Source organism: Vicugna pacos, chromosome 27 (assembly GCF_048564905.1).
Source record: "Vicugna pacos chromosome 27, VicPac4, whole genome shotgun sequence".
Taxonomy (NCBI): Eukaryota; Metazoa; Chordata; class Mammalia; order Artiodactyla; family Camelidae; genus Vicugna; species Vicugna pacos.
This window is the reverse complement of record NC_133013.1, coordinates 28304693-28328029: the sequence shown is the minus strand read 5'-3', so window position 1 is coordinate 28328029 and position 23337 is coordinate 28304693. Positions and strand designations below refer to the sequence as shown.

General features: G+C 57.6%; 2 long non-coding RNA genes across 2 annotated transcripts; both read right to left on the bottom strand.

Moving 5' to 3' along the window:
• Positions 1-2152: 2152 nt before the first annotated feature.
• LOC116285804 (uncharacterized) lies at positions 2153-6263 on the bottom strand. Its single transcript, XR_004195489.2, has 5 exons — positions 6160-6263; positions 4722-4813; positions 4164-4341; positions 3667-3794; positions 2153-2705 (listed from the first exon to the last, which is right to left on the bottom strand). It is a non-coding gene; the product is annotated as an uncharacterized lncRNA (long non-coding RNA).
• Positions 6264-8672: 2409 nt separating this feature from the next.
• On the bottom strand, positions 8673-22545 carry LOC116285806 (uncharacterized). The gene is made up of 3 exons (XR_012064993.1): positions 22497-22545; positions 14299-14518; positions 8673-9030 (listed from the first exon to the last, which is right to left on the bottom strand). It is a non-coding gene; the product is annotated as an uncharacterized lncRNA (long non-coding RNA).
• Between the last annotated feature and the right edge of the window lie 792 nt (positions 22546-23337).

The following is a 23337-nucleotide window of genomic DNA, read 5'->3' as shown; positions in this document are numbered from 1 at the left end:
GCACCTCCCTGTGAGTGCTAGTGATGAAGCGGGGGACGAAGCGGGGACAGAGGCCGTTCACGCGGGTGTGGGGAGGAGACGGCCTGCTCTGCCCTCTGCCCTAGCACGCGTCCCCAGATCTGAGCCCGTGGTCCTACGTCTGGGCCCGGCCACGGCCTTGGGAGTTAGAGCCTCGTGTGTGTTCTTGGTTTAAAAATCACTCGAGGGAAACTAACTGACACCAAACGCCTTCCCTCAGACAGCAACTGCTGTGCACACACAGTCACACGGAGAGGAGGAAACAGAGACCTTTTTTTCAGAAAAAACATTTCAGTTTTAGCTGTAGATGTTATGTGCTGTATTTAGTGTAGGTTTGGCACAGTCTTACACTGCCTTACACACGTGAAGGTTTAAGTAAGTGTGCTGATTCCAAAATAATTACCCTGTCGGGAGTTTAGGGGAGAGAGAGAATGAGAGACGTGGTGTCCAGCGCTCAGACTGCTGATGACCGTGGGAGTGTGGGAGAGGACAGCCTGGCGTGGGCCACCCAGGGAAGCAGCCCCGTCCCTGCAGTAAACACAGGCACCACAGCTGGGGGCAGGGGGCACCGTGCTGTGCCCCCCGCCAGGTCACAAAGCTGGCCCTGGCTCCTTCGCCCGGTGACGGGCGGCGGGGTGCCCTGGTGGGGGTGCGAAGTGAGCCTGGCTTCCCCCCCACGGGCTGGCTTCCCCATCCGCACTCAGCCCCTTGAGAGCTGCGCGACCTCGAGTCGGAGCCGAGCCGTGCAGACAGCACATCCGAGGTCTCACACGCGGGCAGCCCACCGCGAGCTGCGTGAAGCTCGCACTTAATACGAAGGGAACAGGATGCTCTGTTAAGCTCTCTGGGGCGGCTCACATGTTCTACAGAGTCTGCCGGGCACACAGCAAGTGCGTAACACATCACTGAAGGCGACTGGGGGTGCTGCTGGCCTGTCCCCGCCCCCTTCCCCTCTTCTCCCCACTCTCACCCTCTCCCAGGGCAGCTGGGAGGCTCCGCACACAAAGGACATCCTCCGTTTTACTGAATTCTCCCGCGCTAGTCTGAGCGCGCTAACCCAACAGGAGCCAAGTGGGGGGGGGGGGTGTGTCCCCTCCTTGACCTGACTTGAGAGTCACACTGATCTGGGCTTCAGTCCCAACTCTGCCGCTTACTCAATGTAACTTTGGGCAAATTGTGTAACTTTTCCACAAGCCTCACATCCCCCTGCGCAAGACAGAGGGCACACCTTTCAGGAGAACTGACGCAAAGGTTAAAAGGGGTTGATTCTGTAGATGCCAGCAAGCTGTTAGCTGCCTTCCCTCCGGGGCTGTCGCAGTTCGAGGACCTCCGTGCTCCACTCCTGCGTTCCCACCGTTAGAACTTCACCTCCTAAGCCTCTGATCCTTGTGACAACACAGTGCCCGTTGGGAGGAACCCTAGGGGACTGCATGGCGGAAAGGGTGCAGAGCATGGGGGACTGGAAGATGCTGAATGCGGGGGCAAAGGTGTAGATTCCCAGGCTGGATGGCACGTGGGCTCTAATTCTGGTTCTGATCCCACCACCTGGGAGGGTGTACTTGGAGTGTCGCGTCGGGGATGTGGTGTGGAGGATTCTGAGGTCACTTCTGGCGTGGGGGAAGGCATGCCGTCACAGGATGATGTCTGTGGATGAAGACGCAGGGTCCCTGGGCCTTGCTGAGTGTGGGGGCAGGGGGCTGGCAGCAGCCCGGCGCTCCTGCTCCTGGTGCTTCACGCTGGCCGGCTTGCCCTCCCACTGCCACCACCCTGCCTGCTCCTCCAGGAGGCCCTCCTTCTGCTCCTCCCCAGCATCTCCTGCCCTCTGCTTTCCTTCCTGCAGACCAGCCCGGCCTGCCTGGCTGCGAGCATTGATATTCTCCACTGTGAGCCTGGCTGCTTCCGGCCGGAGCCGGCTCTCGCTGGCAGAGGGGACCCGTTTTGAGCATGCAGCTCCAGGCCTCAGCATCCTCCTCCCCAGGCCTCATTACGATATTGTCGATACTCCCCTCGAAAGGGCATCTCTCCCGACGCCTTCGCTTTTTTATTAATGTGCGCGAAGGCGAGTCAAGCCTGATTATCATGAAGACAATTGCTAAACTCCTCCCGGAGAGGCACATCCAGGCTGTGCAGGCGGTTTAATTTCAGAGACCCATTAATTGGCAAAATCGCTTAAGCAGCTGCTCTTGGTGTCATTTCAGGACCACGTTGTGAGCAGCAGAGAGGAGGGGAGAGGGATGGAGGGAAGGAAGAGGGCTTCCCAGCGGCCGGCCTGCCCAGCCATGTGGTACAGGCCGCCGGCCCAGCAGCCCCCAAGGTCCCCACTCTCCCCAGGCAGACAGATGCCAGCATTGCAAGAGGACCACTCCACGGCGTTGGGCTCGCTGCTCCCTCCCATCCCACTCCCGGCAGTCACTCAGCCTTCGCAGCTGCATGCACACACCACCATCCTCTCTACCACCTCCTCCCTGCCCAGCCACTTCCAGCCAGTAGCAAATTCCCATTCATTTTCAACATTCGGGTTAGAGTATCATCTCCTCCAGGAAGGCTTCCCAGGTTTGCTCCCACAAGGTCAAACTCCTCTTCCTTCCGGCTGTCTTTGTTCCCTCAACACTGTCATTTCCAGGACAAGGCTGCATTGCGGACGGGGTTCATGGTGTCTTTCTCTCTCTACTCCCAGCACACAGCGCCTGTTACAATGAAAGGGCTAAATCGAAGTTTGTTACAAGGAATGTGCAGTAAGAGCACAAGTGTGAAGCAGATACCTCACTAACTTCTATGCTGGTATCCACCTCATAACCTCCACCGGATCAAGAACTGGAGTGTTTCCAGCTTCCCAGAAAGCTCCCTAATGCCTCCTCCTGGGCACCGAGGCCCAGGAATCGCCCTTTTGCTGACTGTCATCACCGTCGACTAGGTTCGTCTGGAATCATAGAGCAGTCTTCAATTCTGGCTTCATTCACTCACCCTTATGTCTGCTGGACTCGTCCACGTTGCGTGTAGCTATAGGACAAACAGGCTTTTAATAAATGTCTCGTGTGAACCCAGTTCTGGCAAAGGCTTCTTGTTACCTAGCACACACCGTCTCCCCTTCTTTCCTCCAGCAGAACTCCGATTTATATAGGCTGGGAATGTGCATGCCTAATGGCTCCCGGGTGACTACATTTCCCAGGCTGCCCTGCAGCCAAGGGTAGCCAACGAGACGTCAGAGGAAGCCACTCAGAAGGGCTTCCTTGAAGCTCTTTACAGGGGATTGAGTCAACCCGGAGGCCTCCTCCACCTCCCTTCTCGTGCCTGGTATGGATGTGATTGGAGCTCCAGCAGCCATCTTGGGCCATGAGGAGACTTGAGAATAGGGCCACCTGATAAGGATTGTGGAGCAGAGAGCTAACAGAGCCTGGATCCCTAATGACATCCTGGAGCCTCCGTGCGCACCCTGGACTGCCTTCCTCGTGGCTGTGTAGGTCACTGACACAGGTTTGCCACTACAGGCAGGAGAACCTCGTCCTAACCATCAGAACATAATGGTGCCTAAAACCTCCTGTTTTCCACATGGTGCCTGTGTGGTCTGGCTTACTGTCTGCCCTCTTCTTCCCTTCCCTCCTTGCTTTCCATTCACAGGGGCCTTCTTTCATCTCCTCAAATACTCACATGTCTTTTTCACCTCAGGGCCTTTGCACATGATGTTCCCCTGGCAGGAGCGTGCTTTACAGCACCTGCCTGGTTTCTCCTCGCTGCAAGCTCCGTCTCTTCAAAGAGGCCTTCCCTGAGTACCCAATCTAGGAATCCGGAAAAGTGGAGGTGAGTGTGGTCTTAGAGCGCTTTGTAAGACGGGGGCAATTATAAGAAATAGAAAGAAGGTGAAAAGCAGTCAGTACTTGGAGGAAAGTCCATTAACAGGATCAAGTTCAACTGTGAGTAACAAAAACATCAGAATAACAATGGCTTCAAGGAGACACAAGTTTGTTTTCCTCTTACACAAAAGACGTTAATTCACCAGGAACCTCAGTGCTTCTCTGCCATCTTACTGCCTAACCTGATGGGATCATGTGGCTGCTCACGCTCCAGCCACTGCATCCAGAACCCATGCAGCTAGCAGACAGAAGAAAAAGAGAAAGGGACAAAGGAGGTATGCCAGGTTCTCCTACCAACTCATTGGCCAGATCTGGTTATGTTGTCTGTCCCAGCTTCGGGGAAGTCTGAGAAACGTAGTCGTGATGCTGAGCCCAGACGAAGGTCAGGGTTCCATGACCAAGGAAGGAGGGCAGAGCAGATAGCGCAGCGAGCCACTGCAGTGTCTGCCCTGGGACGGGGCAGTCGTTCCATCTGTGGAGATGTGGCAGGTCACCAAGGAGGGGGAGGCACTGAGGCTCCGCCCACTGGCCGCCTTTGCACCTGGACCTGCTGTGACTTGCTTCCCTCAATAGCACGCAGTGGAAGTGACAGTGAGCCAGTTCTAAGCCTCAAGGGACCTTGCGGCTTCAGCTCACGCTGTTCTTCCAGCCCCGCTGCCCCATGAACACGCTCGAGCCGCCTCCAGGAGGATTAGAATCCACAAGAAAAACCGAGGCACTGCTGCTGACAGCTAGACGGCCAGCAGGTGTGCCGGCACAGCCATCAAGGACCCACCAGCCCCCAGTCCTTCCCCCCCGCCCCCCCGGCGCCAGAGCACAGACATGCGTTCAAGCACACGCAGCAGGGCTCACCAGCACAAGTGCGAGCCGGATCAACTGTCATCCTGGGTCGCTGAGCTTTGGGGTGGTTCTTGCGCGGCCTTCTTCGGCAATAGATACCTGATCTGGGTGGGAAGGCGGCAGGTGAGGACACACTGGGAGTGTGAGGGGAGAGGAGACTGAGCCGACAGTCTTGGGAGGCTGAAGTCAAACCTGCTTCTCCCAAGTCATCCCAATGAGGCTTATTTATTCCAACGTAAGAGTCTTCCTGGGAGCCAGGGATCTTCCCAAGGGCTTCGCTGAGAAGAGTATTAGATGGGAGGTCAGGAGCCCTGGCCTCCAAGTTCCACTGTCCACAGCAACTGTGCGGCCAGAACCAAGCCCCACCCCGTCTCTCGTCCCCAGATTCCCCAGCCATGGCGTCGACTTAAGCCTCAAGGCCCCTTCAGTGGTTCCGATAAAGCCAAAGTTAGCCAACAAGGAGCAAAGAAGGCCAAGCTGGGGGACTTCGAGAAAGGGGCAAGGAAATAGACTGTTGGAAAAGCTGCAGCGTTCCGGATGGAGGAGGAAAGGGCGCTCAGTGCCGCCCCCAAGTGGCCACGGCCTCCCCTGAGGGTCTTTCCTATTCCTTACAGGTGGTATTTGCAACCACTTCTCGGCAGAATCGCAGAAGTGACTGTGATCTGCCTACGCTGGCTCAGTGAGGGGATGACAGCTGGAACGCCAGCCCCGGCCTCTGGATTTTGGTCCACCAACCTCGCTGCCACACTGACTGCCCTGCCACCGTCAGCCAGAGTGATGCCGGGTGTGGGACCGTGTGGCCCCGGCTCCAGAGTGCCACGCACCGGGGCATTCTCTCCATCCAGTTGCGGTCGGTCCCTGGATCCCTACACCTCCTCCACATTGGAGGAGCAAAGAGCCAAGGCTGCCCCAGGCTTCTCGGACCCATGACTGCTCTGCTCTGGCACGCTGCCGTGGTCACACAGCTCCCCCCCCCAAATGTGGGCAGTGGTCAGGCCCCATCTCCCCCACCCGACTCTGGGCAGTAAAACACTGGCTCAAGAGTGGGGTAGCACTGCCTTCCACACCGGACGGGAGCGGGCACACCCACTGCTCCCGAGCCCGGCAGCCTGCTGGCGAACTCAGCCCCAGGGGACCGCGTGGGCTTGAGCCTCCCCCACCCTACCTCCCACTTAGCGAGCCTCACCTGGCTTTCTGGCTTCCGCCCAAATCCCTGGTTCCTGCTGGGAGCGGCCACCTGTTCAAAGCCCTGGCTCAGCTGAACCCAGTGACCAGCAGTGCCCCAAGCATAAAGGAGCAGACGCTCAGGGCTCAGACCTCAGCTCTGCTACTTGCTGGTTGTGTGACCCCGGGCATTGTAGTGAACCTCTCTGAGCCTCATGCCTAAAATGGACAGGATAAAACCCACCACAAAAAAAAGTGGTTAGAAGGATCCAGAGTAAACTTTCACCTCGGATGATGTATCCGGTGGCCGCGGGTTGCTCCAGATAATGCAGGTTGGCCCTCAGTGTCACACTCTCCCCTCCTGCCGCCTTCCCCAGGACTATCCCTGCAAACTACATTTCCCAGACTCCCTTGCCTGCTGGCTTCCCATGAGGTTCAGCCCATAGGAAGTACTTGCAGGAGACTGGAAGGCAGGGAAGAGGGAGAAAGCCTTTGTCTGCTGCCATCCAGTGCCTCCAGCAGCGGCGGGGCTGTGCGCCGGGGCAGCCGGGGCCCGGGGGTTGCAGCAGGTCAGAGGCGGTCCCAGCACATCTGCAGAAGAGCAGCTCCAGGTGCCCACTGGGGGGCTGCGCCCGGCAGGGCAGCTGGGCTGCACGGGGCTGAGGGCCTCAGCCCCCGCACGGGAGCAGCCCCCGGTGGAAGGGTAAGGAGCTTCACTTCCTTTTTCCCTCTGATCTTTTCGCCCCTTGTAACCCACTCCTTGCCTTAAATCTGCTTGGAACACGTGGAGCGATTCCAGCCTCTGCCCGGGCCTGACCGACGCTGGGGACAGCAGGTGGCCTGCACCCGGAGGGCTTCACACTCGCTCTGTGCATCCTTTCCTGAACCCTCTCCCAGCCCTTTGTGGGGCCAAGCCCACCCGGGCACCTCCTCCGCCACACACACACCCAGACCCTCAGGTCGGACCCAGGCACGGCCCCATCTCCCTGCCCTCATGTCAACGGCTGAAACCTTGGTTCTCCGCTCAGCGAAAGGGCCCAAGCCCTCTGTTCTGGTCACTTCCCGCCAGACCCTGCCTGCGCCCCAGCAGCCTTCGGCTCCCTCATTCCCCACCCAACCAGGGGCTCCCGGCCACTCTAGTGGGGAAGAATCCTAAACACGCATACAGCTTCCCACCCGCCTCACAGGACTGACTCAGCCCAGCGGAGACTCTGGGGCTGGCACAGCCCTGTGAGGATCTTCCGGTCTAGCCTCTGCTCTTCGGAATTGTGAGATATTATTATGCCCATTGTAGAGATGAAAAGAGTGAGTCTCAAAGAGATGAAGTGACTCATCATGGCCTTCTTCAGGGAAAGGCTCCCGTCCAGCATCCACATTCATCCCTTCCAACTGAGGGTTCTCCCATCTCCCCTTCCTTATCTTAGGTGCTCATGGGGTCAACATACCCGCCCCCCAGTGATGCAGAGCCTTCAACCCAGGCTGTGTCCCAAGTCCTGGTCCTTCTAATCCTGAAACTCCAAAGTAACACAGTGTCTCAGGTTCCAACTCTGTTGATTGCTATGTTCTGCCAGGGAGGGAATAAAATTAATCTGTACCGAAGTGTCAGTGGGCCAAGGTGTCCTCTGTTCCTTAGAAACACATTTGTTCCGAGCTGAGGCCTTCAGCCCATGGAGACCACCCCCTCCAGCTGTGCAGGAAGTGTGCCCACCACCCTGGTGGGCGCCATCCATGGAAATAGCCGCCCCCACGCCCTGGAGGCACGCAGTGCATGTAGAGACAGTGGCGCTGCCTTTCCAGAGATGATGTTTAATCCGAGGAACGCACTGGTGGGAAGAACTCATGACCAGGAGCCAGGAGACCTAGGTCTGATCTGGAATCGCCCACGAGCCACTGACCTTCTGTCTATGGAATTCTGTTTCCTCTCCAGAAAAATCAGGGCATGAGCTTGCACAAAGCTGAACACCTACACACGCTCCATTCAGTCACGTCCCCGCTGCAGAAACAAGTGGACAGGGGGCAGGGAGCCAAGGACTTGCCCGATACCCCATGTTTGAGAGAGCGGAGCCTGACCCTGGACCCCGTTCTCAGCCTCGGCGTCTGGTCCTGCCACACTCACTGGGGTGGGCAGCTTCCTGCGCTGCGAGGTCGCTTGCAGGCTCATGCCTGAGGCCCTGTGCGACGGCGATCTTGAGCAGCGAGGTGGGGGGGTCATCGGGCGCCCAGGTCCACCAGCTCCCCCCTCCGCGGGGACCTCTCTCAGCTGCAGCGCGGAGCTGGCTCCTCCAGGTGCCAGGTGGAATCCCGACATCCCCCGCCTGCCTGCACCTGGCACGCAGAGCCTGACGACAGATGCCCGGCACCTTGTTCTTGGCGGGAGTGACGGATTTGCGGGTCCCCTTCCAGGAGCCCCGCTCGCGCCCCGGGTACACGCTGTGTCAGCCCATCCTGAGCTAGTGAAAATAAACAGTGCCATTATCCCTCCGCTGACTGCCACGCGGTCTATTTACACCACTTAGGACGCGGGATAAATGGCTTCTCAGTTTCATAATGAAAGGAATATTTCACTTTGCAGAGCTGAGGAACTGTTTATTGGGCATACAAACAATGTTTATACTGTTTTGATAATAAACTGATCTGGAAGTTGGTTCATTTAGGCGATGGCTTGCCTCTGATGTGGTTGTCTCTGCTGAGGTTGGCGTGGGTCGGGGGGAACAGGGGTGCATGGGGCCTGTGGTCTGGGGATGCTCAGGGCCCTCAAATGCCCTTCCCATTGGTGGTGTCAACTCACCGAGTCCTCACAGTGCTCTCTGAAGTGGCTGCCATTATATCCCAATTCACAGGTGGGGAAACCAAGGCACAGAGAAGCAGAGCAGCTTTCCCAGGTCACAGAGCCAGTGTTGGATGGTATCACGTGGTAGAGCTTGAATTAAATGCAAGCAGACGGGCCCAGGAGCCCAGCCTCTTCACCACCACACCGGAGATTTGTTCTCGGCCTAAGAAAGGCTGGCAGGTGGGAGGGTACACCGAGAGGGGGTGAGCAGAGGAATGCGGCAGCCCTAGAAGCTGGAAGAGGCAAGGCAGCTTCGGAAGGAGCCAGACGTGCTGATATTTTGATTTTAGCTCCATGAGATTCATTTCTGAATTCTGACCTCCAGGGCTGTAAGAGAATAAGAGTGGGTTGCTTTAAGCCATTCAGTTAGCTTGTCAGCCACTCACGTAATTCGTTAGAGCAGCAACGGGAAACTAAGTTAGTCCTACACAGTGTTACTTAGTCCACTGCTTTGGTCCTGGTTTCAAAACTATTGTCTTGTGGACTCCGTGAATACACCAGGATTTGTCAGCATCCTGTTGTAAGATCAGAAAACTCCACTTTGGTTTATGCAGTTTTACCACTGAGGAGAGTCCCGGCGCTCAGAGACAGGAAGGCTCTCGCTTAACACCATCAGCCAACAACGGGGAGGGTGGGGCTCGAACCCAGGACCTTGGCTTCCAGACCCTTGTCCCCTCTGCAGACTGCCCCTCCTCTTTGGGGCAACCTGCCCTTCTCAGGAGTGACGAAGCAGGGCCACTGTGGGGTCTCAGAGCAGCTTGCGGTGTGAACGGCCAAGCGTGTGTGTGTTGCTCTTTGGGTTTTGTTGCTCTGTTATTGGTTGCTCACTTAATTTTGTCCCACAGTGGATTCTAGGCCCTGGCGCAACAAGGAAGGGGACACTATTTTGAGTTTGCATCTTCATGCCACTTGCCAGTGGAGGCCATTTTTGGAGAGGAAGAGGCAACAGTAAGTGATCACTTGCACATTTCAGGCTCCTCCTGGGCATGGCCCTCATACCTGAGCAGGGCCATGGGACAAGCTCTGGCCAGTGGAATGTGGCGGAAGTGAGATTTGCCACTGGCAGGCCCGGCCCCTGGACCCTCCCCAGGCACCCCTTGCTGGTTGGCTGGCTGGGTGCAGAAGACCCCGAGGAGCACTTGACGGGCTCTAAGGCCTGGGAGACGGTGAGGCTCTCGAGGCCAGCAGAGCCTAAGCTGAGTAAGAAGGAGCTGGACCCCTGTGTGGCCTCCCGGAGGAGAGCCGGCCAGCAGAGCCGCCTGATGGCGATGCCCACGCTGGACCCTCCGCCAGTGACAAGACCCATGGACTCTCACTGGCTTAAGTCACCAACAACTGGGTACTTGTCTCTGCAGCATAACCCAGCCTGTCCTGACTAGCGTAGCTGAGAAGGCGATACCCAGTGCCTCTCAGATGCTCAATAAATGTAGTTACTGGAAGGGCCCTTAGAAAGGAGCCGTTTCTCCGGGCAGACATTAGATGGGGTCTGTGAAATAAGTATACATGTAGCTTCTAGATCCTTCTAGCTCCACCTGAAAATTCCCTGAGTGACTGAGAGTTAATGGCCAAGAACAATTGCCACAACCAGAGGGAAAGGGCTGAGTAGCTTTTCCACCAGTGGTGACTTCTTACCAACTCCCCATTGCCTTCCACCCTTTGCCTTCAGACGCTGCTCCATCCGGGAGAGTCTAAGGCCAGGACTGAGGAAACTCCTGGTGGGATGTTCCCGTCCACTACTCTTGAGGGCCTCCTAGTAGAGGTAAGTGATTCTTGGAGAGGCTCAGGCCCTAGGAGGATGGATGTGGTCCAGGAGCAAGGCAGGGGAGGAGAGCAGAGGGACTCCATCTCTAGAGCAAGAGGCGGCAGGGTCTCTCCAGGCAAGGCTGGGGAACCAGGCCAGGGCCACCTCCCCCCGCCACTGCACTCCATTCTCTTCTTAACGGAGACGCCGTCTGAGGCTCTGGGAGTAGACCGAAGCCCAACTGGCTCTAGAGAACAACCGGTCAGCAGACCCAAGAAAATGTGTTCACCGTCCCAAGGAAACCAAGGAACGAGAAAGAAAACAACGTGTTGGAGGAAGGTCTCAACTACCATCGTCTGTGAAACGTGTTTCTTTTCTTCCGCATTCTCACGTTTGGGAACCTGGGTGCATCCCACAGTCAGTAGCGTGTCACTGGATAACTAGGGGCCTAGAAGAGCAGTGCTCTTCCTTTCCATGGTGCATAACAGGACAGTGCGTCTTGGATTAGATGAAACATAGTGAAGATGTGGTCAGAACACTTGTTAAAAGCGCACTCCTTTGCTCGATGAGGAATGTTCGGTGCAGCGCATGCCTCTAGGTGCCTGTTAAGATAGCAGGAGATGAACCCCTGGTCACCAGGTAGAGGAGAGGTGCCCAGCGTAGCACGTGGCAAGTGTTTTTAAAAATGCCTACATGATGGTATTTAACCACCCAAAGTACCAAGGTTACAGTGTTTCAGAATAGAGTGACACGGGTAGGTACCAGAGGACTGAGCATTGGAACCGCAGTCTTCGTGTCGGGGTGGCCTTCAGGTGAGTGGGGAGGCTGGTCCCAGCCGGGATGCGGCCTCCACGCAGCAGATGCTCCGTAGCAGACGCTGAATTAGAGTCCGGGACTAATGAGTGATCTCTTTAACTCTCCTTCTTCTACACTTGGTTTCTCTCCCTTTCTTCCCCTGTTCCTTTCTACTTTCTGTTATGAGCATGCATGGGGGAAAGTCTCCAAATTTTCAGATATTTACAGAAACTCCTCAGCCCTTCCTTCAAGTCTTCCTCCTTCCTGCACCCCAGCCCTTCTCTGAAAAATGCAAGTAAAGTTAAGAGCTGTTACCAGAGTATGAATGCTTTTAATGTTCAGGTCCAACGCTCCACACTTTCCAAGCACCGTCTAGCATTTTGTTAGTATTTCCTCATGGCTTTTAACTCGTCCTTCTTTGAAAGTTAGTTATTTGTCTGCTTGTAAACCTCTTACGAAAGGGATTAAGTCTTTAACTCTTTGTGGACCCCCTCCCCTTCTCCTAGGGCTGCACCTAACATTTAGCAAGAACTCACATGATTGGGTAGATGAAGAGGTGATGGATGGATGGATGGATGGATGGAGGAACGGGTGGATGAACATACGGATGGACAGGTGGATAAAATTATTTATATATTTTTTATTCTTCGGTCATTGAGAAACAGGCCGAGAGGGAGGTTCCCTACATGACAGAGTTCAAGGCGAAGCTAGATTTCACAGGGCACAGCCGATTTACTCGATACTGCAAATGAGTAAAAGTGACAAAGTTCCCCCAAAGTCCAGCAAGCCAGATGAGTGCCGGCGCCTGGTCAAATATAGATGATATATTCTTACTAATAAAGCCAGACTCGTGTCCTCAAATTATCCAAGGAATACATTTGCCCACCCACCGCCATGGGGAAGCGAGCACTTGTTAATAAAGCAATAGCTAAATCTAATTATATCCCCATCAGAGGCAGCTGGTAATAAAACCGGGCCGGTCTTCCAGAGCTCTGTGACCTCGCTGACCTCGAATCAAAGTTTAAGCCATCCGTCAGCTTCCAGTACATTCCCAGCACACCCACCAATTACAAGCACCCTGGTGCCGCTGTCTGCCGGGGGTCAGAGGTCACCGCGTGCACGAGGTAGCTGGGAGCTGGAATGGGGCTTTAGAAATCTCATTATCCTGTTAACCATACATTTATCTGACAAGATAAAAGAGAGTAGGTGGCCAGGCTATCATTAAAGATTAATAGAAAGTATAAAAAATTCAGCTGCAACCAGCATCGCTGTTTAGCGCTTGTGACCGGCGTGACGGGGTTATTAATCAGGGAGCCAAGAAGATGTAAGTCTCTGCTCTTGATATTTTGTTTTTATTTTTAGGTTAGTTTTGTTTTTTTTCCTTCCCTCTGTCTCAAGTCATTACCTCGTCCCCTACCACCCCAAGCCGAAGGTCAAAGGAGACTCCTGCTAACTGGCTTTTCTGGTTTCAAATCAGAACCCCTCGGGCCAATTATAAAATTGCCCAGACTCAGCGGTGACGCGGGATGAGGCGGAGGGACGTCCTCACGTGCCGGGCGTGTTAATCAACAGGGAAAATCAATAGGGTTTTAATTGAACTCAGCCCTCTAAGGCACACCCGAGCCCCGAGCTGACTTCTCCTCACCTGCGACTCCATTTCGGCGTCCGCGGGAGATTCTCAGCCCGCGCCTCCCCAGGACTCCGGGGTGGCTTGTCGGGGGGCTCGCAGGAGACTTTTCTTCTGTTTGATCCCGTGCTTACCACCCAGCCAGCCCCGCCACCCTGCGTCTCCCCTGGCCTCGCCCTTCGCCTGTTTGGAACATAAATCAATGTCGTTTTCCTGTGCAGCCCTGGACTGTGTGCTCAGATGACAGCAGCTCCCCTCTGCCCGGCCAAGGCGGAGGGGCTAGGAGCCGGTGAGGGAGGGAGGGAAGCAGTGTCCAGAGCAACGGCGCAGCCCAGCCTGACCCGCGGGAGGGGCCTATGCCTCGCTGTCCCTAGAAGCCTGTTCCGGGAGCGGGTTGAACCCGGACGCTCTGGGATCTGCACAGCCTGAGCAGCGGGCACAGGGTGCCCGGGAGGCCCGCCAGGACTCACACTGGTCGCTGGGCGACCTCAGGAAAGTCCATCAGCCTCTCTGGGCCTGGTTCCCAGGCTGGAGAGTGGGGACAACCCCTCCCTCTCGGGGCTGTTTGAAGATCAGAAGGAATCCTAGGGTGCAATCTCTTCTATTGTAGTCACTTCCGGCCTGGCTCCAGCTTCCTCTGGGTTCCATTAACACTAATCTGATAAATCAATTAAGGGTAAGAGTCTATGTGCTGACTGACCGGCCTCTGGCTGGTTGCCAGAGTTCAAGGACAACATTTATTGCTCTGTGCAACTTCACTCTCTGCACCCACTCAACACCCGCCCCCAACACCCCCCGAACGTGAGTCCCCAGTGGTGGTCGCAGAGCACAGGCGCTGGCCACGGCCCCACGAGCACCGCCCAGCACGTGTCCCCACAAGGGCTCCAGACGCGCTTGGTGATGAGAGGAATGAGCGTCTGTCCGCACGGAAAATCCAAACCACCCGCTAGAAGTAAACTCAGGGTCAAAGGCGAGCACGTAGGGCTGAGGGTCCAGCCCAAGAAGCCAAGGAAGGCGAAATGGGAGAGAAGGGACAGGTGGCTCAGAGAGTGGCTTAGGCCCGAGGGCGGGCACGGACCCAGCCTTCAGAGCAGCGTGACTCCGACTGCAGCTCGGGCTGGCTCCCCAGGGAGCTCCGTCGGAAGGTATTGCTGCCCAGTCCAGGGACCAGACTTGTACTTATCCTTCTATTTTAGCCCGTTTTACAAAGTGCGTTGCCACAGGGTTAGCTGGGGACAGCGGGTGCTGGAGCCAGCCTCTTCCTGCTCTCCAGACACGATTCCCTGCGACCGTTCCACAGACACCACACTGGCACCTTGCAGGCAGCCACGGGGGGATGTTTATACCACGGGAACTGGCGAATTGGTGTTTTTTCCTGTGGAAGGCTGGTCATTAAGCACGTACCAGCACACCCATCCCAGGTTCAACTCACCGAGGTCAGGCTTGCTCCCTCCGCCAAGCGCCTCGCACTCTGCTTTGCTCAAGGCAGGAGCTCCCTTCTAGACGTCAGCTTCTGGAAGTGCGGTGAGAGCAGAAGGCCGTCCAGGCACCACTGTCATTCCCCAGCTGTGGGCGGCAGCCTGCCTTCAGCCCCGGGCTGCCGGCTGTGCAGAGCAAATTCCCGCAGTCTTCCTGGAGAAATGCGACCCCACCTGCAGAGATGGATAGGTGATGTCAAACAGCCCCAGGCCTCTCCCCAGATCCCTAAAACTCACACGACCGGGAAGCTTCAGTGACTCAGGAAATGAGCCCAGCGGTGGTTCAGGTCTTGGAAAATGCGGGCTGGATGGTTAAGTCGGCCCACGAGCCCCAATCGCCAGCTTGCTGGTGGAGTCAGAGGGGGCGATCCTGTTCCCCAAAGCACTGTCTGTGCTTTTCAAGGGAGATGGCAAGTGACAGAGAGGAGAGTGAGAGGCAGGCCTGGGCGACGCTCTCACGGGGACCCGGAGCCCCTAGGTGTGCGGCCGGGTCTGCGCAGGGCGTGGGGCGGTGGGGGTCCTCAGAGGACTGGCAGGCTCGGTCATGAGACCAAGTGATTCACAACACAAGGCTGTGCTCTCATCTGAGCTCATGCCCGTGAAGCCGGTGCAAAGGGAGATCTGGGGTGAGAGACAGGGGCTGGGTCCCCGTCACCTCTGCTCCCTGCCACAGTGCCCAGGCTGCAGGTCATTCTGAATCAGGCTTGTTGAAGAAATAAATCTGAGTTCTGGTCCTCTGCCCCACACGACCTTAGCTCCCCCATAGGGACCATGAGGTGCCTGGGCTTCACGGGCCCAGTGATGTCCCTCCTGCTCCATCCATCTGTCACCTGCTATATCTAGGTTTGAGCAGCTTGGAGCTCAGGAAAGACTGAGTGTGCAGGGGGTTCACTGCCCAGCCAAGCGTCGGGGTGCCCCCGCCTCCCTGGCTCGGCCCCTGGGCAAATCAGCCTCTGCCGCCCGGAGCCCACCCCGCTGGCCGGGAGCACCTCCAGGGCCCACCTGTGGGAGCCGGCCGAGGGCTGAGCCAGATGTGGGCAGGAAGACCAGGCATGTCCCGCACCACCATCCCTCGGCCCCCTTGAGTGGAAGGATGTCAGAGGCACGTCAATGCCTTGGCAGCTGCTGGTCCCGGCGGACAAGGCAGGGAGAAGGCTTGGGGGCATCTGAACCCTGCAGAGCCGGCCCGCATGGGAGGGTCACAAGCTGGCCGGCACCCCACCCCACCGCCTCCAGGGCTCTGGGGAGAAAGAGGGTGGAGAAATCTTTTTTCCTACATTTTCTGCCAACTACGGGCTGTATAATTTCTCTCCTTTCTCCCTTATCGTAGCTCCCCGGAGCAGACCCGCCAGCCCCGGTCCTCCAGATGGAGCTCAGTGAGGTGGTGTGTCTTGCCCAAGGTCACTCTGGCCTCCAGGGCTGAGACCTTTATGGATGACAGCTAAAAGGGACTGAGCACCACACTCTGAACAAACCTAGGAAGGAGGCACCCCATACGCTCGCTCATCACCCCGATTTTCATGTGTAAATGGTGAGGCCCACCCCTCCCACTCCAACCAAGGTGCCCTGCAGCCGTGCTCCCCGGATGCTGGTGTCTAGGGCGTCCCACAGGCAGGCGTCCACCTGGAGGCGGCTGAGTGCTTTTGTCCAGGACGCCTTGAGCGGGCAGGGGTGGTAGGGGGCAGGATGACATGGTCACGCCCCAGGGGAAGGCCAGCCTGGGACCCAGACTTAGGCCAGCTTTCCCGGAGGTCACAGCCCCCCCAGGGACCCAAGGGACAGGCTGGAAGTCTTTGACTCTCCCACCGTCTGCACCTTCTCCACGTGCCTCCCGCTAGTGTCTCTCCAGGACCCGCCCTCGCCCACTTGAGCTCTGCCGTAGGAAAAGGCCCCTGTCTCCTTCTTTCCCCATTAAGGTCCAAAGGTCCATTGTCAGGCTTTGCTTCCTTGGTAACCAGATCCTAGATGCTCCGGCCACACACCCTGCACACAGCCCTTCCCTCAGAGGACTTTCCTAGAAGGGAGGGGGACAAGGACCACAAATGAACCAATACACTCAGTTTTCTAGCCCTCCTCCGGGGAATCAGGAGCTGAAGGAGGCTGGCTAATTACCCGAAGGCACCCAGGGGAATGGCAGGGGCCGGAGTCTGAGCCAGGTGGGCGCCAAGCCTGTGTCTGCAGCAGACCCTGCGCCCCTGCGGCTCCTGTCTGGACTAGACCCCGGTTGCACGGGGACCTCCACGGCCGTCTCCTCTCCCAGCCTCTGGCGACCCCCTCCCTCTCCACAGCTTGCATCTGCCTCGGGCTCAAGCCTAGGGCCCCTCTCAGCCCCGGAGCAGCCCCCAGCTGCATCCCTCTCCTCCCCTTGTCCCGGGCTCCCGGCAGCCTCCCCCTCCACTTCCATTTTCAGAACGTATTTATGGGCGCCTGTGGCAAGCCGGGGCATCGGCTTGGGGCTGGAGAGACAGAGGTGAGTCCGCAGACAAGGGAGAGCTCCCTGCCGCCACACTGATGCCCCTCCGGGGACGAAGCTCTGACAGTGAGAAGTGCTAAGGCGGCCACCGAAGCCCAGTGGGCCCCCCAGCCCATCCCTCGGTGATCCTGCTGTGCTGAGGCCCTGCACTTGGCCTTGAGGGGCAGTCAGGAGGCAGGACGGCGCGCAGGAGGAGAGCAGGGCAGGCCCTCCTGAGCGTGGCACCAAAGTGGACGCCCTCCCGCACTCACCGCGGGAGGGAGGGGCCGCCCCCAGGCGCAGACGACCACACTGGGGCTCCGGGAGGTTGCTGAGAGTCACGGGAGCCGGTGCAGAGCTGCGTCGGAGCCCAGCTCTCTTGACTCCAGCCCAGCGCCGCTTCCACATCACGCTGCCCCCCCGGCCAAATACGAGACGGTGGCGTTCCCCCCGTCCCCCCCCGCCCCATGTGTTCCCCTAACCCGGCGCAGCCTCCCCGGCACCCCAGCCACCCCCAGCCCCTGCTGAGAGCACAAACGGTGGGGCAAAGTGTCCACGCTCACTGGTGCCAAAGTGGCCAAGCTGGCTCTTCTCACCCCCCCGCAGCTAAGCCCTTAACAGAGGAGAAATTGCTTCCTGAGATAAAAGTGGTTTTTAGCGAATGACAGCCGCCCAGGAACTAGGCGAAGGGAGGAAATTTCAGTGGCCGGGCCCTCGCGAGGTCTTCAAGTTTAATAGCCCGGCGCCATTCTGAGGAAGAAATTGGCCTTTCTGGACACGGGCCCCCGCAAACAACTGTGCTCTCTTCGAATCCAAAGCCCGAGTCTCACAGAGGTGGCGGCCGGCGGCCGGAGGGGCGTGGCCGGGCCCGCGTGCTGCTCTCTCCCGCAGCCCCTTCCGAGGGCCAGGAGGCACAGGAGACACTGTCTGCTGATCAGCAGCTTGGGCAAAACTTAATTGCTTCCCTGAACCTGAAAAATATCAAACTGCATAAATAAATGTGCTTTAAATTATTAATAAAGGCATTTACATCTGGAGTTGAAGCATGAAAATTAATTTAATTTCTTATGCTAAACTGGCTGGTGCGGCGTGTGATTTGAAGATTTGAAGACACCAAGGGCAGGGAAGAAAGTGGGAGCAGCATTATCTCAGGCACGTTGCATTTAAGATCCCGAAAATAGTAAGAAAGAATGAACGAATGGAAAGGAAGGGCGGGAGGGAGTTCTCCTGCAGACCCAGATGTAGGCCACTTCAACACTAGAAGCAAGGACAGAGAGGCCACCTCTCCTCGGGCTCCTGCACGTGGCAGTGGCTGGAAGACTCTGAGGGAGCCTGGGTTTCTGGGAAGCGCGAAGTCCTTGGCTTTCTCAAGGGCAGGCGTAATTAAAGTGAGGTTGGGATGGGCACGTCAGATGAGCTTGGAAGGCTGGGGAACTCAGCTAATGCCTGTGTGCCCGGGGAGAAGGGACCCAGAGACCCTGCCACCTGCCCACAGTCCGCCCTAGCGCTCTCAGGGTGTCGTCCCTCCAGCTTCCGGAAGCAAGGTGGTACCAAACAGCCCTGCATCTGAATCCCAGCGTGGCCACTTACTAGCTAATACCCTTGATCCAACTTCTCTCCCCTGGGCCTCAGTGTCTTCATCTGCAAAGTGGGTTACTAGTATCTGTCCCCTAGCATCTTTATAAGGATGCAGTGTGGCATGTGGGAACTGCTAAACCCCGAGCCCAGACACCATTAGGGCAAGTGATACTCCCACCCGTGTTCTCCAGGATATTTGGTAGCTGTCGATAACGCCTAGATACTTCTGTTTTGTGGGAGGGAGAGTGAAGGAGATATTGGGTTGTGGGCCTGGTCTGAGGAGAGAGCAGAGAAAGAGATGATATGGGACCTCTTCTCATCTGGCCTCTGGGACTGGGTTGAGCTCTGAGAGCTAGAAGCTTGAGAGTCAGAAGTCAAAAGGTTCTGCAGGACTGTGGGCAGACGCGGCGCTGCCCCGGGGCCCAGAGACAGCTGCAGCCCTCCCGCCTCCGCCGGGAACGTGCTGGGTGCCAGTGCTCCGTGCCCTGGCCAGCGGGAAAGGCCCCCTCCTGCAGCAGGGGGCGTGCTGGGCAGGGGCGGTGGGGACGCGAGCAGCAGAGGAGGGGTGGGGTGGACACCAGACCCCCGAATAACCAGGGGACGCTCGTATCTAGCAGTGGGGTGACGGGAACAAAGGGCTGAGATTCTGTAGTCACAGCCCGGGGGCGGGAAGACGGGGCCCCAGGCACTCACAGGCGTCAGGGCACGCAGCCCCTCCCACGGCCCTTGGCTCCCGCCCTGCACCCTTACCGGGTGTCGCTCTCTCCATTTGTCTGGTCTCCAGGGGAGCGGGGCTTAGGGTTCTGTGCTTTAGGCCCCAAGGAGAACAAGGACTGATCCTAACACACCGACCAACGCTCACTGAAACACCAGCGGATGCTCAACTCCGCGTGCTGCCTTCAGTCGTTCAATGTTTTCTTTCTTCTAATGCACTTGGGTCTGAACCACCTTGTGAGGCAATATCCCCACTTTACAGTAAGGGAAACTGAGGCCAGAGGAAGGTGGCTTGTCTGAGGTCACGCAGCTTGTAAACAAGCCACAGAGCAGGGATCCAGCACGTGGTCCCTGGATGGTGTGGAGAGGGTCAGGCTGACCTGGGGCTGAACCCCAGCCCTTCCTCTTAAGAGTGACGCTCGCTGGCGTGGGTTAAGCCCTCACTGTGTCCCGTGTACCGTGCTCTCCAGCTTTGCCAGCATCTCCCCCCGACCCCGTGCATCTTCCCCATCGCCAAGGCACCCCCGTGCTCCCCGTGTGTAGTGAGAACGCTGTGCTAAGTTCCCTCCCCCGGGTCTAGTGAGTCGAAAGGCAGGGTTCCATGTCCCCAGTCCTGGGTCCCACTGCCCCTCACTTAGCAAGTGCAGCTTCCCCACCTGCGTGATTCTGGACACGCAGAGCGGCAGTGAGGACGCAGGGGCCACAGCGCGCCTGGGCTGGGGTGGGCTCTCAAAGGACAGGTGTTCCCTTGCGCAGGCCACACAGCTTCCCAGACCCAAGCTGGGCCCAGAGGACAGAAAAGACAGACCAGAGATGGGTGACTGAGCAAGGACCCTCTGCTCCCCAATGGGACAGGAGTCGGCCTTCCAGTCTGGCGCCCGCCCCAAACCTGGGCGTCTGCCTCCGCCCCGCCCTGGATCTCTCTGCCTAGCAAGGGGTAAAAGGCACAATCAGTCTTTTTTCCAACAAGTTCCACTTTTGCTGCAATTAATTAAAGCCCGTATCCCCTTCTCCCCACTGCGTACTGTTCATTCAGTTGAAAGAACTGTGGCTTTAAAGTGACACAGGCCTGCATTCAATCCCTGGGGGGCCTCGGGCAGGTTTCTGGGCCTCTGGGCAGGCCGGGCTCCTGCCTGGAAGGGAAGGTGTAGGGCTCCCTTCCCAAGGTGACGGCTGGTGCGGCTCCGGGCCACGCCATCACGGCCATGACAGCACCGCCCCTCCGGCCGCCAAGCTGGACGCAGCCTCGAAGGCAGCACAGCGGAACAGAAGGCCCGTCCGCCGTGGGGATGCGTCTGAAAGCAGGGGGCGCCTGTCCCTACTTTTCTCAGTAGTTCTTGTTTCTCAGATGTCAGCCTTCCTAATTGCCTTTGAAAACGCTTCCAAACTGCAGCACAGTAAAAACAAAGTTTCTTGAATAAAAATGGAGTGAATGCTTATTAAAGGCAGACATCAGTGTAGGCTGGACTCACGACGCAGCAGAGGTGGACACTGCATTATCTGTCTTTAGATTTTATAGCCACCGGGGCTCCCCGTGGGGCCACGGTATGACGCCAACGTGTCCCTTTTATGGGACTTGAAGAAGGGTTTAGTGTTACAGCACAGCAGAAGTCTACAGGGTTTACAGCCGTCCCTGTTTCGCGGCACACTGCTGCTCGCCGCTTTGGCTTAGCCATCACTGGGACTCTTGTTGGGGACGTCACCGTCCGTGACTGCACGGCAGAGTATAAGGCCAAGGACAAATTGCCCGGGGGCGGGGGCCGGAGGAGCTCAGGGGTAGAGCGGGCGCTCAGCATGCATGAGGTCCTGGGTTTCATCCTCCATACCTCCATTAAATAAATTTTAAAAATTTAAAAACGTAATTACCTCTCCCCTAAATAAACAAAAAAAAATTTTTTTTAAAGAACGGAGTATTCCTGAATACCACGTGTTTTGTGTTGGGCTTGGGAGGAAAAACATCCTATTTTCTCAGAAGTCACTTTGACCCAAGCGAGTCAGGCATTTCACTGGGAGGGCAGGACGGGCGGGGCTGCCACTGGCTTCAGCGCTGTCCTCTCTTCCCTTCTGGGTCCCCTCCCTCTCTCCAGGTGAGCACCCCTGAGCCCCCTGAAATTGTATGGAAACCTACATGTGTCTTTTTCTGGGCACAGAACAAATAGCAAGAACCAGAGCCTGCGCCTGCTGGCTGCGGCCTCCTCAACCCCAGACCCCACGTCGTGACCCCGCCCTCAGCATCCCGGCCCCCTTCCTCCTCTCGGCCCGGAGCTCAGCTCGCAGGGTTGAGGGGGTGGGAGTCTGGTCAGACCCATTCCCCACCTCCCACGTGACCCTAAGCAGGTATCTCCATTTCCTCACCTGTAAGACAGGAATGAGACACCTGCTCCACTGGTTGACGGGGCACCCCTGTGCGACCCTGGACATGGAAGTGGCTTGTCAACTGTAAAGAGCCCTTGGTTATTGTCATTAGCCCACCTCAGCCAGGTGACCAGCAGACACTCGTCCAGTTGTTCTCATTTCTCCTAAAACAGCAGTGGTCCCAGTGGAGGGAGACGGACTCGGGTTTCAGAGGCGAAGCTGCAGGAGAAGGAACTTCTCCCCTCCTCTCCCTTCCCCACCTGCTCGTGGGGAGTGGGGGGCCTCTCCTGCCCCGCGCCAGGAGCGAGCTGGGGAGGGGGCTTCCGACACGCTGCTGATGTAAGTGGCGAGCCCGCCGTCCTGGGCTGGATCCCGCCTGGGCAGGGCAGAGCCTCCCTGAGCCGTGGCGCTCGCCAGTGACCCCTGCCTCTTACTTCTTGTGCTCGGGTGTGGGGGCCCCGCTCCCTGCTCCCCAGGGTGCCAGGTGCTCAGCTGGCCTGGGATGTGCTAAGACTTGGCCTTCTTGGAACCATGGCCCATGTGTACAAGCCTCACCGGTTAGACCCTGGAGGGAAAATGGGGCAGGGGGTCCTGAACCCCTAACACGATTCTTGGCTGGGCCTAATATACCTCTGCGTGCTAGAATGTCAGGCCCTAGTTTATTCATTTGCTCAGTAAACATGTCCTGAGCAGGTACTGTAAGGCGGGCCCTGTGACAGTCACTGGGCAGAGAGCAGAGGAGGAGGAGAAGGAAAATCGAGACCAACAGTCTCATTCGCTCTCACACAGATTCTTCTCTGTCTGTGTCATGCTGGGGTCTGTCCCTCCCTGGCACACACACACACACACACACACACACACACACACACCCTCACTCTGCTCTCCTGAGAGGCTCCTTGGCTGGGGCCTTTTCTAGAAGCCAGGGGAGCTCTGTGGGAAGAGTAGGTTGATTCAGCGGCCAGAATCTCCTGCCCGCCCGGCCCCGCCCCTCCCCTCCCCAGCCTTCCTCCAAACAGGACCCTCCACCTGCCCTCCGGCCTGCTCGGGGCTCACCCCTGTGCTGGACCGGCCTCGCAGCTCACCAGGGCCTCGCTCTGCTTCCCTGCAGTGTCTAAGATTTAGAAGAAGGAAAAGCCAGAAGGGGAAGCGTGGTGAGCCCAGCTGGGGCTGGGGGGGAGGGCAGAGGGGAAAGGGCCCCAGGCTCGGCTCAGAGCAGAAGTGGCTGATGCGCTGTGGTCGCCTTGTGGTTGAGGCCCCGAGGCTCATGCAGGCGGTTGTGGGGAGCACGATCTCCGGGAGCCGATTCGCAGAACTTCTGAAGGTTTTGTAATAAAACGTGTCAGCACAGAGCCGGAGATGACCAGGTGCCACGGCGCAGTGCCAGGAAGTCGGGCGGTGATGACAGCTGTGGGCAGGCACGGACTCAGGCCCCCCTCTGGTAAAGGAGGGCGTGTGGGGCCACTTCCGAGCTGAGACAGTGAGTCCACGTGGAAGAACTCACTTGTTTGTGGCTGGGGCGGGGGCGTGACCAGAAGAGAGATGCGCTCGGGCAGCCCTTCCTGGCGAGCTGGGAGTCCACACATGCCTCAGGCTACAGCCGCCCGCCGTAGGGGTCTCTTCCCGTGCTGACAGTCTCAGGGTAGGCATGATCCTGGCCTGGGAGGCACAGGGACGGAGGCCTGTGGGGAGAGCCTGAGAGGAGGCTGGGCCAGACACCCTCCAGGTGCAGACAGAGCCACTGAGGCAGGTACCCGTGGATTCTCCGTAGCCATGGGCTGTGTCTGCACTCCTTGGCATGGGTTTCAGGGCTGCCTTGCTCTGGACCAGCCTACCTTTCCAGCACCACCTCCTTCCACTTGCCCCACTGATGTAGTTGCCCCCTAGACCATTTGCC